This window comes from Phyllobates terribilis, unplaced genomic scaffold, assembly GCF_046119375.1.
Source record: "Phyllobates terribilis strain yellow unplaced genomic scaffold, ASM4611937v1 Scaffold_1651__1_contigs__length_237130, whole genome shotgun sequence".
NCBI lineage: Eukaryota > Metazoa > Chordata > Amphibia > Anura > Dendrobatidae > Phyllobates > Phyllobates terribilis.
In genome coordinates, this window is record NW_027364411.1 from 22,554 (window position 1) to 35,092 (window position 12,539).

Consider the following 12,539-nt stretch of genomic DNA (forward strand, 5'->3'; position numbering starts at 1 on the left):
CACAGATAACACAGTGATATCTCTCTGTGTACAGATAATGTAGTAGATGTCACCTGCAGTCCTATGTAACACCACAGATAACACAGTGATAACTCTCTGAGTACAGATAATGTAGTAGATGTCACCTGCAGTCCTATGTAACACCACATATAACACAGTGATAACTCTCTGAGTACAGATAATGTGGTAGATGTCACCTGCAGTCCTATGTAACACCACACATAACACAGTGATAACTCTCTGAGTACAGATAATGTAGTAGATGTCACCTGCAGTCCTATGTAACACCACAGATAACACAGTGATATCTCTCTGAGTACAGATAATGTAGTAGATGTCACCTGCAGTCCTATGTAACACCACAGATAACACAGTGATAACTCTCTGAGTATAGATAATGTAGTAGATGTCACCTGCAGTCCTATGTAACATCACAGATAACACAGTGATAACTCTCTGAGTACAGATAATGTAGTATATGTCACCTGCAGTCCTATGTAACACCACAGATAACACAGTGATAACTCTCTGAGTAAAGAAGCTTGAAAATTATAATCATTTACAAAGTGTTTTAAAAGTTTTCTTTCTCCGCTGCTGCCGTTGTATTTACATAGGACTGCCTGATGCGTTCGTTGCTATGAGGAGGTGATCATTGTGTGCTCTGGGGGCCGGGCCGGGGTGGTCTCTGCCTCTCGCATTCTCCGGCCGCTGCCCGTGGTCAGGAATGTCGCGGAGACGTCCCGCCGGGCACAGTCCTCGCACTGAGCCTTTGTTTTGGGATTAGTGGGGTCTCTGTGCGCCGGCTGGGACCTCCCTCCCGGGAACACGGCGTCCTGAGAAATGTCCAGCCAGTGTCCCCGGAGGAAGAGGAACCCGCCAGGAGCAGGTGAAGGTCTACAATATTCTGCACCGCATCATACAGGGTCGCCACACACAGAGGAGCCGAGGGGGCGGGACAGGGGGCGGGGCATAATGAGGAGGAGGAGCATGAGGCCAGGAGGAGCTGTACTGTGCAGTGTATATATACAGGAGGAGTGGTACTGTGCAGTGTATATATACAGGAGGAGTGGTACTGTGCAGTGTATATATACAGGACAGGAGGAGCGGTACTGTGCAGTGTATATATACAGGACAAGAGGAGTGGTACTGTGCAGTGTATATATACAGGACAGGAGGAGTGGTACTGTGCAGTGTATATATACAGGACAGGAGGAGCGGTACTGTGCAGTGTATATATACAGGACAGGAGGAGTGGTACTGTGCAGTGTATATATACAGGAGGAGTGGTACTGTGCAGTGTATATATACAGGAGGAGTGGTACTGTGCAGTGTATATATACAGGACAGGAGGAGCGGTACTGTGCAGTGTATATATACAGGACAAGAGGAGTGGTACTGTGCAGTGTATATATACAGGAGGAATGGTACTGTGCAGTGTATATATACAGGACAGGAGGAGTGGTACTGTGCAGTGTATATATACAGGAGGAGTGGTACTGTGCAGTGTATATATACAGGAGGAGTGGTACTGTGCAGTGTATATATACAGGACAGGAGGAGTGGTACTGTGCAGTGTATATATACAGGACAGGAGGAGTGGTACTGTGCAGTGTATATATACAGGACAGGAGGAGTAGTACTGTGCAGTGTATATATACAGGACAGGAGAAGGGGTATTGTGCAGTATATATATACGGGGGGGAGTTGGTGGTACTGTGCAGTGTATATATACGGGGGGGAGTTGGTGGTACTGTGCAGTGTATATATACAGGACAGGAGGAGTGGTACTGTGCAGTGTATATATACAGGACAGAAGGAGCGGTACTGTGCAGTGTATATATACAGGAGGAGTGGTACTGTGCAGTGTATATATACGGGGGGGAGTGGTGCTGTGCAGTGTATATATACAGGACAGGAGGAGTGGTACTGTGCAGTGTATATATACAGGACAGGAGGAGTGGTACTGTGCAGTGTATATATACAGGACAGGAGGAGTGGTACTGTACAGTTTATATATACAGGACAGGAGGAGCTGTACTGTGCAGTGTATATATACGAGGGGGAGTGGTACTGTGCAGTGTATATATACAGAACAGGAGGAGTGGTACTGTGCAGTGTATATATACAGGACAGGAGGAGTGGTACTGTGCAGTGTATATATACAGGACAGGAGGAGTGGTACTGTGTAGTGTATATATACAGGACAGGAGGAGTGGTACTGTGCAGTGTATATATACAGGACAGGAGGAGTGGTACTGTGCAGTGTATATATACAGGACAGGAGGAGTGGTACTGTGCAGTGTATATATACAGGACAGGAGGAGTGGTACTGTGCAGTGTATATATACAGGACAGGAGGAGTGGTACTGTGCAGTGTATATATACTGGAGGAGCGGTACTGTGCAGTGTATATATACAGGAGGAGCGGTACTGTGCAGTGTATATATACAGGAGGAGCGGTACTGTGCAGTGTATATATACAGGAGGAGTGGTACTGTGCAGTGTATATATACAGGACAGGAGGAGCGGTACTGTGCAGTGTATATATACAGGACAAGAGGAGTGGTACTGTGCAGTGTATATATACAGGAGCAGTGGTACTGTGCAGTGTATATATACAGGACAGGAGGAGTGGTACTGTGCAGTGTATATATACAGGACAGGAGGAGTGGTGCTGAGAGTAGCACCTGCCTCCTGAGCTCAAGCACTTCCAGGAGGAGGGTCGTCGTCTGCCTCTCTTCTCCCCAGGGAGAGGCAGGCTTACTGGGAGGCCGGCATGGCTTCCCAGCCTCCTATCCCCCGGTCTATGCCGGCGGGGGAGAAGGAGCCTCAACAACCGGCCCAGGAGGGAGTGAGGAGATCGGGAAGGGTGAGGAAGAATACATCCACCTGCTCCAACCCCGAGACTGTTCACCGCCAGCCCAGAGAGGGAGACCGGGGCACCCCAGGCCCCAGGAACAAGAGCCCAGCAAGATCCTGGGGGGAGATGAGCTCCAGCGAGTCCACAAGTTCCTTCTCCTCCCGAGTGGTCGCCACGTTGCGAGAGTACGAGGACGCCGGCAAAGCACTAACCCAGCTGAAAGAGGAGCTGAGGGAGGCCCGGGTCCTGAACGCCCGGGCGTCCAACAAGGAGAGACCCGCGACCTCCCAGAGGGTTAAAGCCCTCAGAGACGAGGTGGTCAGGTTAGTGCTCCTCCGGGAGGGGATTGAGAAAAGCGCAGGTCCCTTCCTGGAGAGGTTTAAGAACCAGCGGCGGTTCTCAGAAATGAAGGGGTTAAACACCTCAGGAGAACCGCCAGCCGGCGTCCTTAGTGAAGAGGAGGAGGAGGATGAAGAGGTGACTGGAGTCTCAGTTGCTGGAGCCAGTGAGGGGCAGAGCCGGAGCTCAAGTGGTCTCCCTGCAGGGCAGAGGACTCCCACAGCAGAGGCTGGAGTGTCGGGGGAGGAGGAGGAAGGAGGACTGCTGAGGGAGATCCGACTGCTGGAGTCTCCAGTGGACCTGACGCGGTTTTCCTTCGGTGAGGACAAACCAGTGGAGGAGACAGGGAAGAGGAAGAAGAAGAAGACCGGAGGAGCTGCACAGGAGGTGGTGAGTTATAAGTATGTACCAATGTCTGATGTTGCGCCTGCCACCTTCTGTTTAAACCCCACCAAACCTAAAGGCACGGGCTCTGCAGTGGGCTCGAGGCAGAGGCAAGGTGGGGAGAGGAGGAGGACGTCCGGCGATGCTGCCATCTGTGCGGGGAACAGTGCAGGGGGCGAGGCTGTGGAGGTACTCACAGCGCCGGACATAGGGAGTTCTGTGGAGTTTCCCACCCTGCGCTCTGCGGCTAAGCCGGTTATCACCGGGGCTGGGGGGGCAGGGAAGGATGTGAAAAACACATCAGCAAAGAACACTGGGCACACTGCTGCGACAGGGGGGCAGTGTGCCCCAGCGCCCAAAAAGGACACTAAGACCCCAAAGTCTGTGGGTGCAGGGCGGGCAGAGGTGCCGAGAAAACAGTCTGGCCAGAACAAGGACCAAAATGCTGCAGTAGGGGGGCGGGGCGCTCCAGCAGACGACCTGCAGAAAGCCAGCAGCAACCAAAGGGAAACGGGTGTGGTGCTGCAGGGAAAGGAGTCTCTGGAAGTGCTCCCCTCCCCCGGCCCAGCAGGTGTGAGTGCAGAGACACCAGACACAAGGGAGGAAGGAATGGAGGTGACTGTGGAAGGTGCAGAGAACAGCAGAGGTAATGGGGTGACAAGTAAAGGGAATGTAAATAGTGGTGCAGTGAATGATGGGAGTAATGGTGGAGCAGATGGTGAGAGTAATGGTGGAGCAGATGATGAGAGTAGTAGGAATGGTGGAATTAGTGGTACAGTGAATGATGATGCAGCAAATGGTGGGGGTAGTGGTGGAATGAATGCTGGGAGTTGTGGGAATGATGGGAGTTGTGGTGTAGCAAATGTTGGGGGTAGTGGTGTAATGAATGATGGGAGTAATGGTCCTGCGAATGGTGTGAGTAGTAGTGGAGTGAACGATGGGAGTAATGGTCCTGCGAATGGTGTGAATAGTACTGGAGTGAATGGTGGGAGCAGCACTGGTGTTGGTGGGGGGGAAGTAGGTGCTGGTCCCGCTGCCCCCCCAGCATTGGCGGGGGCTTCAGCCCAAAGCTATTCAGGAGCTGTCAGTGCTGGGGGTAGTAGTGCGCCCTCGTCTGGTGGCCCTGGGGATGGTGACTTGCAACAGCAGCTCCTGGACGCCCTGAGGAGAGGGGAGAGCTCCATCACTGTAGAGGGGAGGGAGGTTGATCTGTCTTTCTGGATAGAGAGACATGGTCTTTCAGCCTTCCGAGATAGAGGGGCAGAGACTGTCTGGTCTCTGCCGACAACGGGGCAGAGGAGTAACCGTAGGAACGTGGTCCGTCTCCAGTGGGTAAGCAAGGATGCCTGTCCTGATAGGTCGAAGGTGGTTGAGCTCCTGCTGGGGATGGGCTTTGCGGCATATGACATCTTTGCCTTGATCCATCCCTATGGGACCTCCTACTTCGATGTCAGCTTCATGAGACCGGAGGGCCTTGAGCTTTTCTGGTCTCGCCATGAGCTGGCTCGGAGTCGCCCCGAATGGCATGGTCTCTTTCCCCTGGCAATAACTCGCCAAGATTCAGTCAGGAAAGTGACCGTTCTGACTAGTAACGAGTCGCTTTCCTGTATGGACATTACCACCTGGGTGAGTAGATACGGAGAGGTCACCAATATTCCCGAAAAGAATCTGGATGACCATGGTATCTGGTCAGGGGCCTGGACCTTCATGGTGAGATTGAAGGTTTCGGGAAACACTGTTACCCATATCCCCTCCTCAACCTTTTTGGGGAGGGATAGGATCTTGATTTTCTACCGGGGGCAGCCTAAGGTCTGTCACAGGTGCGGTAGCCCCACACACTTCAGTGCGCAGTGTACCACCCAGAAATGCGCACTGTGTGGGGACCTCGGTCATCTTGCTGCTGCCTGTCGCAGGATTAGGTGTAACTTGTGTGGTGACCTCGGTCACCCGTTCAGTCGCTGTCCGCGTTCCTTCGCCAATGCGGTCCTGAAAGCGGCGAGTGTGGGACAGGCGCAAGCCGGGACTAATCTTGCCGGTGAAGGGACCAGTAGGGGCAGGGGAGGCAGGGATCCGGTGAGGAGCAAGCTGCCGCCATCCACCATCAGGCGGCAGGAGAAGCGCCGTGGGGACAGGGGGCAGGGAGTAATGTCCCTAAACTCTGACCCAGGTACTTCACTTGCAGCTGAGGATCCTAAAGACAGTGAATTGAGCGAGGAAGTCAAGAGACTTGAAAGGGAAGAGCGAGAGGACGCCACGTCTTCCCAGGAACCCTCTTCTGGTGACAGTCTAGATGAGGGAGAGGGGGAGTGGTCACAGAAAAAGAAAAAGGGTAACAGGAAAACGGCCAGAGGTAGGAGGGGGACCAGGTCTCGAGCTGCCTCTTTGGAGTGCGACCCCTCTGACTCTCTGGCCATGATCCAAGCGCCATTGGAGGGTTCAGCCGCCCCCCCTCTGGTGGATCTCTCCAACCGGTTCGGGGCTCTCCAGGACCTCCCTCTGGAGGGGGGAAGTGGGGACCCGGGGCCGGAGGTTGCGGACAAGGTGGTTGGGGCTCAGGAGATGGCTGGGTCTTCCTCTCGGGGGGCAAATACAAAGCCCTCTGGGGGGACGACTAACCCAGGACCACCAGACGAGGGCAAGAATCTATGTAAGGAGAGAATGGATGAATCTGTTTGTCTTAAGCGCACTAAAAACCCGTCATTATCAGAGGAAGAGGTTGGGACTGTCAGTGGTGGGAAGAAAAAGGCTATCTAATTCAATCAATCATGATGGCGGCACCCACCCCGTTGACGCTGGCAACTATTAATGTTTGCAGCATAAAGTCAGATGCGGCAAGGTACACGGCCTTTCATTTTCTCGGCCAACTTGACGCCGACATTTTGTTTTTGCAGGAGACCAGGTTGACCGATATATCAACCTTGCATAAAGCAAGGCGGGAGTGGAGGCATGGGCCCTCCTACTGGTCTCTTGCGGCCGAGCCGTATAGCGGGGTGGCGGTCCTTTTTAAGACCGCAGCGGTTGAATGCAGACGAGTGATCGAATTAGAAATGGGGAGATGCTTGATCCTAGATGTCTCCATGGGGGGACAAGAGCTTCGGCTCATTAACATCTATGGTTCCCAGTCCAAGTGGGACCGCAAATGTCTCTTCCTGAAGATCAAACCTTTTTTATTTTCGAGTCGGCAGGTGGTCTTCGGAGGGGATTTCAACAATGTCACGAGATCCTGTGATAGAGGAGGTTCCGGAGACCGGCTGGCTTATGACTGCGTCGCGTTAAACAGGATAGTGAGTGAGGCTCGCCTGGTGGATGTCCACATCCGGCACAACCCGGGCGACACGGGATTCACCTTTTTTAGAGGTAGTCAGTGCAGGTCTAGGCTAGATAGGTTTTATTTGAAGGAGGAGGCCGTCTCTTCGCCGTTGTCGGTTGTGGAGGTGGAGTTCTCCGATCACTGTTTGATTATGTTTTCTCTCAACGTTACAGAGACTCCTCGGATGGGAAGAGGCTATTGGAAGCTGAATTCATCACTCCTTGAGGAAGAAGCTGTAAGACGGTCTTTTGAGGAATTCTTTCAGAGCCAGGTACCATTGCTGGGCCTAAGTAACACTAAGTCGGAGTGGTGGGAGATGTTCAAACATCGGGTGGCGAGATTCTTCCGGCAGCTCTCGAACCTCAGAAGCCTGAACAGGGATCGCCTGTATCAGAGCCTGAGGAGGAAACTCGAGCATCTTGTCTCGACTGGAGGTAGCCGCGAGGAGATCTCCAGAGTGAAGTCCTTGCTGAAGAGGTGTCAGTACGATAGGCACGCATCTTTGGTTTTCGAGAGGGACTACGGGAAGTACTGCTCGCCCGACCCTTACAGAAACTGTAAGATGTCAGTGAATAGTAAGATAGTGACGGGGCTGGTGGACAGTACAGGGTCCCTGAGAAGGTCCAGATCAGGGATCTTGGAGGTTGTCAGTTCCTACTACTCGCACCTCTTGGGAAGGAGGGAGCTTGATCGTGACGGGATGTCGGCTTTCCTGGCTGAATCTGTTCCTGAGCCAGGGGCTGACCTCTCGCTGGGCGATTTGGCAGAAGCGATCAAAGAAGAGGAAGTGAGACTGGCGATCGATGGGCTTAGGCCCAAAAAGTCGCCAGGTCCGGATGGCTTAACATCCGAGTTCTTTAGGACCTTTAGGGACTCTTTGGTCCCCCTCTTGACTCAGGTGTTTAACGAGTGTCTCTCCTCGGGCACTCTGCCGAGATCATTAAGGAGGTCAGCTTTGATCATTTTGTCAAAGGGTAAGGATCCGTCACGCATTGAGAACTGGCGTCCCATAGCGCTTCTCAATGTGGACAGGAAGATTTTGGCTAAGATACTTTTCAACAGGCTGGTGAAGTTTGCACCCCGGCTCCTTTCGGAGGTTCAGCACTGTTGCGTTCCTGGCCGTAGCACTTTTAGTGCTGTTCTAGGTGTCCGAGAGGCCGTGGAGCAAGGCAGGGCGGGCCTCTGGAAGGGGTTCTTGCTGACCCTGGATCAGGCAAAAGCCTTTGATCGGGTTAACCACGAGTACCTCTGGTCCACTCTTTTGAGGTATGGTCTGCCTGGAGGGTTTGTGGACTGGCTTAAGACCTTGTATACAGGGGCTGAGACTTTCCCTCTGGTGAATGGGTGGATTGGACGACCTTTTGGGGTAGGATCCGGTGTCCGTCAGGGCTGTCCTCTTAGCCCTTTGCTTTACGCGTTTGCGATCGATCCCTTCCTCAGAAGGATCGATTGTAGACCGTTGGCGGGGGTGCGGATGGGCGGGGCGGCGCCGGAGACTATCCTGAGGGTGGTGGCCTACGCGGACGATGTCACCGTCTTTGTTTCTTCGCAAGAGGAGGCAGCAGCGGTGATGTCAGAAGTGGAGCGCTACTCGGAGGCATCCGGGTCCAAGGTCAGCCAGGATAAGTGTGAGAGTCTCTGGCTGGGAGGCGGAGATCCCGGGTTTGATCTTCCGGACACCCTCCCCGAACCCCAAGAACATGCCAAAGTCCTGGGCATCGAATTCGGCCAGGGTGATTACCCCATGAAAAACTGGGAAGGCAGAATCAAAGGTGTCGCCCAAAGAGTGGACCAATGGAGGGGTTGGTCTTTGACCCTGAGGGAAAGGGTTTGCCTGTGCAAAGCTTTCCTGCTCCCCTTGCTAATCTACCTGGGCAGCGTCTGTGTCTTGCCAGAGCCTCTCTGGACACGGGTCTACAGTCTGTTCTTCCAGATGTTATGGGGGAACAGACTGAACCTAGTCAAGCGGGAGGTCACTTACCGCACGAGGAGACTAGGGGGTTTGAATATGGTGAACCCCGTGGTGTTCCTAGTGAACACTTTCTTGAAGGTGAACGTGGCAAACCTCTGGAAAGAGAGGGCTCCTCCGTGGGTATTCTCCTGCAAGGGATGGTTTCAGCCTTTCTTCCAGGAATGGGAGACAGGGGGAAGATTGAAGGATCTTCGCACACCACACGGGCATCTCCCGGCTTATGTTACCCCGGTTCTGAAAATGATCCGCCGGTGGGGTCTGGGAATGTGGGAGGTGAGGTCCCTCCCGAGGAAACTCCTCGATATGAGGGTCTTGCTTTCTCATTTTCAGAGTCCATTGGCCCTCAAAGACTGCCCAAGTCGGGATCTGGAGGTTGGGTTGAGTTTGTTAAATTCTACCAGGATCCCCGAGAAGTACTGGGACTTGACTTGGCGCTGCTTCCATGGTAAGCTGTATGTGAGGGACAATTTGAAGTACAGGAGCTCCGAGGACAGGAATTGCCCCCGTGAGGCTTGTGCTAACGTGCTGGAAAGCATGGAGCACTTCCTGCTTCATTGTCCCTTTAATACAGAGGTGTACAACAGGGTGGGGGCTTCCATTGGTTGGCCGCGGCTGGCTACTCTGTCCTACGCCGGGTGGGCCTATGGAGCGTTCGGAGACCTTGGGAGAAGGGACCGAGACACTTTATTCATAGTCAGCGCAGTGGTGAGGTATTTCACGTGGAACGCACGAGTTTTAGTCTCGACGCAGAGTAAAATCCTCCATGTAGATGAAGTCTGTAGGAACATCCTAGGTGACCTGGTGAAGGTACGTTCTCTGGAGTATGAAAGACTGGGTGCCCGGAGGGCGGCCCGTCTCTGGAGGGGCTTTTCCTTCAGGGTGCCTTAGTCCGGTAGTACTCCTATATCCTGGTGGTGGGCTGATGTCTTTCCACCCTAGATTTTTGTTTTGTATTTCTGTCTCCTGAATAGAAGGTTTGCCGGCATCGAACTTGAGCCTTGGATGGTGAGTGTGTAGGTTGTGTTCTGTATATATTGTATATAATGTATAATAGGGGTTTTTAGTTAGGTTGGGTGGGGGATTTGGGGGGGTTTTCATCGGTGGTGATAAGAGGACTGATCTGGCCTGGTCCAGGCCCCGCCTGGGGAAAAACTTTGGGGCCTGATCCTAGCTCGGAGTAATCCTGAACTTTGTGGCCAGAGCTAGATCAGGGGTGGTGGGATAGTTAGTGTAGGTCTGTGTTTTATATATATATTAAAAATTACAAAAAAAATATAAAATATAAAAAAAAAAAAAAAAAAAATAAATTGTCCATGTCACTATTGTATATATTGTTATTTTTGGTTTTCTGTGGTGTGAATGAGGTGCGGTAAGGGGGTGACTAAGGTCAGGCAGTGGGACCAGTAGGTTAGTGTTAGTTCCCGGTTGTATATACGTTATATTAGGTTTAGTGTTTTATTGTATATAATCTTGTATATAGGACGGTGTTTTATGTGTATATAGGACGGTGTGAGCGTTGTGTGGGGTTGTATATAGTAGTATGAATGAAGCTGGGCCGGGGGTCTTATAGGTTTTATAATAGTTATTTCCTGTATATATATATATATTCCTGGGGGGATTTATTTTGTTTCTATTTTCTGTGATTTGTCGTCTTGTTTTGTTCTTATGTTCGGTGTCCTGTAATGTATTATTGTTCTGTCATGTACTGTATATATACAGGAGGAGTGGTACTGTGCAGTGTATATATACAGGAGGAGTGGTACTGTGCAGTGTATATATACAGGAGGAGTGGTACTGTGCAGTGTATATATACAGGTGGAGTGGTACTGTGCAGTGTATATATACAGGTGGAGTGGTACTGTGCAGTGTATATATACAGGTGGAGTGGTACTGTGCAGTGTATATATACAGGAGGAGTGGTACTGTGCAGTGTATATATACAGGACAGGAGGAGAGGTACTGTGCAGTGTATATATACAGGAGGAGTGGTACTGTGCAGTGTATATATACAGGTGGAGTGGTACTGTGCAGTGTATATATACAGGAGGAGTGGTACTGTGCAGTGTATATATACAGGACAGGAGGAGAGGTACTGTGCAGTGTATATATACAGGAGGAGTGGTACTGTGCAGTGTATATATACAGGAGGAGTGGTACTGTGCAGTGTATATATACAGGAGGAGTGGTACTGTGCAGTGTATATATACAGGAGGAGTGGTACTGTGCAGTGTATATATACAGGACAGGAGGAGTGGTACTGTGCAGTGTATATATACAGGACAGGAGGAGTGGTACTGTGCAGTGTATATATACAGGACAGGAGGAGTGGTACTGTGCAGTGTATATATACAGGAGGAGCGGTACTGTGCAGTGTATATATACAGGACAGGAGGAGTGGTGCTGTGCAGTGTATATATACAGGAGGAGTGGTACTGTGCAGTGTATATATACAGGACAGGAGGAGTGGTACTGTGCAGTGTATATATACAGGACAGGAGGAGTGGTACTGTGCAGTGTATATATACAGGACAGGAGGAGTGGTACTGTGCAGTGTATATATACAGGACAGGAGGAGTAGTACTGTGCAGTGTATATATACAGGACAGGAGAAGGGGTACTGTGCAGTATATATATACGGGGGGGAGTTGGTGGTACTGTGCAGTGTATATATACGGGGGGAGTTGGTGGTACTGTGCAGTGTATATATACAGGACAGAAGGAGCGGTACTGTGCAGTGTATATATACAGGAGTGGTACTGTGCAGTGTATATATACAGAACAGGAGGAGTGGTGCTGTGCAGTGTATATATACAGGACAGGAGGAGTGGTACTGTGCAGTGTATATATACAGGACAGAAGGAGCGGTACTGTGCAGTGTATATATACAGGAGGAGTGGTACTGTGCAGTGTATATATACAGGACAGGAGGAGTGGTACTGTGCAGTGTATATATACAGAACAGGAGGAGTGGTACTGTGCAGTGTATATATACAGGACAGGAGGAGTGGTGCTGAGAGTAGCACCTGCCTCCTGAGCTCAAGCACTTCCAGGAGGAGGGTCGTCGTCTGCCTCTCTTCTCCCCAGGGAGAGGCAGGCCTACTGGGAGGCCGGCATGGCTTCCCAGCCTCCTATCCCCCGGTCTATGCCGGCGGGGGAGAAGGAGCCTCAACAACCGGCCCAGGAGGGAGTGAGGAGATCGGGAAGGGTGAGGAAGAATACATCCACCTGCTCCAACCCCGAGACTGTTCACCGCCCGCCCAGAGAGGGAGACCGGGGCACCCCAGGCCCCAGGAACAAGAGCCCAGCAAGATCCTGGGGGGAGATGAGCTCCAGCGAGTCCACAAGTTCCTTCTCCTCCCGAGTGGTCGCCACGTTGCGAGAGTACGAGGACGCCGGCAAAGCACTAACCCAGCTGAAAGAGGAGCTGAGGGAGGCCCGGGTCCTGAACACCCGGGCGTCCAACAAGGAGAGACCCGCGACCTCCCAGAGGGTTAAAGCCCTCAGAGACGAGGTGGTCAGGTTAGTGCTCCTCCGGGAGGGGATTGAGAAAAGCGCAGGTCCCTTCCTGGAGAGGTTTAAGAACCAGCGGCGGTTCTCAGAAATGAAGGGGTTAAACACCTCAGGAGAACCGCCAGCCGGCGTCCTTAGTGAAGAGGAGGAGGAGGATGAAGAGG

The 12,539-nt window shown here is 51.9% G+C and overlaps 1 protein-coding gene across 1 annotated transcript in view; it reads left to right on the forward strand.

The window, feature by feature from the left end:
* Positions 1–772: 772 nt before the first annotated feature.
* The window catches only part of LOC141245017 (solute carrier organic anion transporter family member 1B3-like), a gene marked incomplete at its 3' end in the record, with an annotated part of 189,796 nt that continues 178,029 nt past the window's right edge, over positions 773–12,539 (forward strand). The window contains exon 1 of the mRNA XM_073669030.1: positions 773–886. The remainder of the gene's footprint in view (positions 887–12,539) is intronic.